We start from the raw sequence: 3,611 nt of genomic DNA, 5'->3' as shown, positions 1-3,611 counted from the left end.
GTGAAAACTAAGATCTGAATAAAGGAAATTTCTAAAAATTGCATTCTATTTAGAAATTAATAACAAATGCCAAATCAGGGAAAGAACCTAAATGTCCATCAACTGATGAATGGATCAAGACAATGTGGTTTGTACATACAATGGAATACTACATGGCAATGAGAAAGAATGAAATGTGGCCATCCTTAGCAAAGTAGATGGATCTCAAGGGTGTCATACTAAGTGAAATAAATCAGGCGGAGAAGAACAGGTACCACATGTTTTCACTCATAGATCTAACAGGAGAAACCTAACAGAGGGCCATGGGGAGGGGAAGGGGGGAAAAGAGTCAGGGAGGGGGAGGGAGGCAAATCATGAGAGCCTCTTGAATACTGAAAAAAAAAACTGAGGGCTGAAGGGAAGGGGTTTGCTGGTCATGGAGGAAGGCACTTGTGGGGAAGGGCACTGGGTGTTATATGGAAACCAACCTGATAATAAACTATATGAAGAAAACTGAGAAAACAGAAATTAGTAACAAATGTAAAAAAAATCCTCTTAATACATTCTTTTAAGCATTTTTAGATTTTACTAAAATATCCCTAAGACAAAAAGAAATGAAAAAATAAGAAATACTTGTTATGAAAACATGGAGTGCTAAAATATGTGTGATAACACTGACATATTATTCACTGGAAAACTTTTCCCCAAAAGAGAAAGCTAGATTAACAAAATAGAAAATCAATTAATAGAAGAGGACATATTTAAAAGGAGAAATGTAAACTAGAAAATCTAAGACAGTACCTAATTACATTCTGTTTTTATTACATGCATACCTCCATTGAGTTAACTGAAATGTTTTTGACGATTTCTTATGTAAACAATTTATTCGTTTAGGGGATATTTATTGAGCCACAATATATGCCAGACAACATTCCAGACATATATGTCTGGAAAATAGGTCAGACAAGAAATCAAATATAAATTAGGTACATATTATATGAAATTATAATAAGTGAAAAGGTTGTATTTAAGAAGGAATGAATATGAGGCTAATAAAAGGAAGTAAATTCTAGTTATCATAATATAGTCAATGAAAACGCCACTAAGAACAGGCATTTTAAAAAAGGAGGTGTGTGAATGGCAGCCCAGAGAAGCTTACAAAGGGAAGGAAAAAATGGAGAAAAATTGTTTGGGGGGTATATATTGTGGTAAAAGTTCATCGGTATTTGTAGTTAAGGTGTTGTTTATACTGAATAATCCCTCTTTTGGGAAATGTCTTTAAGTTGTGTTCTATGTACTAAGGAGATGATCCTGTTGGAAACACTGGAACTTAACACTGAAAACACAATGATAATCAGGGCATGTGTTGACATAGTTAAGCGTCCGACACTTGATTTTGGTTCAGATCATAATCTCAAGGCTTGTGAGTTCAAGCCCTGCTCTGGGGTCTGAACTGACATTGTGGAGGCTTCTATGGGATTCTGTGTCTCCCTCACTCTGCCCTTCCCCTGCTTAATCTCTGTTTCTCTCAAAATAAATAAAAATAAACATAAAAAGAGGACGGGAAGACGGAAAATCACAACCACTTACAGTTAATTCAGTTTGAAGGACACATGTCCTTGCAATGAAAATGAGGTCTGTTGGAAACAGGGCTAAACTTGAGTCTAGTTGGGATGTGTTTCTATACCTTGGTTCTTGGGTCTGGGCGAGCAGTAGTGGCATCTATAAGACCATAATAAGGGGGTAGGAGTCAGAGGAAAGAGAGCCAAAGCTGATCTATGGCAGGTTAGCTGGCAAAGCCATAGAGATGGGCTGGAGCTTAGTCAGCTTCTGGCATCCAGCTGTAACTTACTCTCTGAATCGTGCTAGTTTTCTGTCATTCTTGAGTTTAAGGATAATCTTAATCAGTGCTAAGTCCTGGTCTCTGTGTTCAGTGAGGAAGTAAAAATGGATTCAATGCCCATGATCTGAATGAAATAACAGAAAGGGGAAAGATGTACCCTCACAATCAGCGTGGTAAAGACACCAGAGAATTAAATATACTCTCTGTGGTCCCTGCTCTCAATGTCTAGATTTAAGGACAGAGTGGAGTGCTTTTGTCAAGAGTCAGATGTCAATGACTCTGAAAATGGACTGGAATTACATGAGCTTGATTTTGCTCTCAGTGAAGTGGTATTTCCTCAAGATATTCAGATATGATCTTAAACTTATTTATAATTGTAACTATGGGAGTCTATCCAGTTTGACTCAGATGAGGATGAAAGGTAATAGTATAAAGATCGCATGCATATGTGACTCTGAATGTATAAACATACTTACAACTAATAAATATATCTATGTGTATATAGGTAAAAATATATTTTTGGTGCACATGTACACACACATAATACACCAATATTCAAATGTTGGAAACCTAACTCCCCATACCACAGAATATGACTATATTTGACCATAAGGCCGTTGAGGAGATAATTAACTTAAAATGAGGATATTAGAGTGAACCCTAATCCAAGATCACTGGTGTCATAAAAAGAGATCAGAACACAGAAACAGAGAGGAGAACGACCATGTGGAGACTAAAAGAGAAGACTGCCATCTACAAGTGAAGGAGAGAGGCCTCAGAAAGAATTCACTCTGCCTTTACCTTCAGACTGACAGATTCTGTAACAGTGAGAAGTAGGTTTCTACTGTTAAAGCCTCAGTCTGTGGCCCTTTGTTATGGCAGCCTGAGCAAACTAAAACGATCAGTGTCAGCACAGATGCATGTTTATGCCCACATGGGTATATAAATGTATGTGTGTGTCTGTGTGCATTTCAGAATGAATTAAAGAAGGAGAAAACGAATGACAAAATTTCTTACACATGTGAAAAGTGTACAGCTAGAAATGTGACCACAATCCTTATATGAAAATATATAACAAGAAGAGAAAGGCACAAATAAACTAAAGTAAAACGCTTTTATCATTTTAATATTAAGATAATAAATAATATTTTTAATGTTTCTTAATTTAGTGATCAATGTGAAAAGTAGATTTTGTGATATACCAATTTTTACCGAACAATTCATGTTACATGCTCCTCCCCTGCTCATGCTGTCTCTCTCTGTCTCTCAAGAATAAATGAACCACATTAAAAAAATTTAAAAAATAAATAATTACTTTTAGGGGCATCTAGTTAAGCGTTTGACTCCTGACCTCACCTCAGGTTATGATCTCATGGTCTGGGAGTTTGGGTCCTGCATCAGATTTTGTGTTGAACTTGTGGAGCCTTCTTAAGATTCTCTCTCTCCTTTTCTCTTTCTCTGCACCTCCCCACTCATGTACTCCGCCATCCCTCTCAAAATAAAGAAATAAACTTTAAACATTCCTTTTAGTTACCCACTTGTAATGATGGACAAACAACATATATTACCAAACATTTGATTAAATCCTCTACCATGGGAAAGGGAACAAAATAAACAAGTAACAAAATAAAATGGGAGACCTCTTGAATTTAGCTCCAGAGGAAAGGAGCTTGGAAGACACAACTCCATTCTATCAATAAGTACAAATATGAACACATTATACTTTTCTTGGATCCTTAAAAAGAAGAGGACAGATGGCAAGCAGCAGCCTCCAAGATTTGCAGAAACA

Source organism: Suricata suricatta, chromosome 11 (genome assembly GCF_006229205.1).
Source record: "Suricata suricatta isolate VVHF042 chromosome 11, meerkat_22Aug2017_6uvM2_HiC, whole genome shotgun sequence".
NCBI classification, from domain to species: Eukaryota; Metazoa; Chordata; class Mammalia; order Carnivora; family Herpestidae; genus Suricata; species Suricata suricatta.
Note: the sequence above shows the minus strand (reverse complement) of the source record.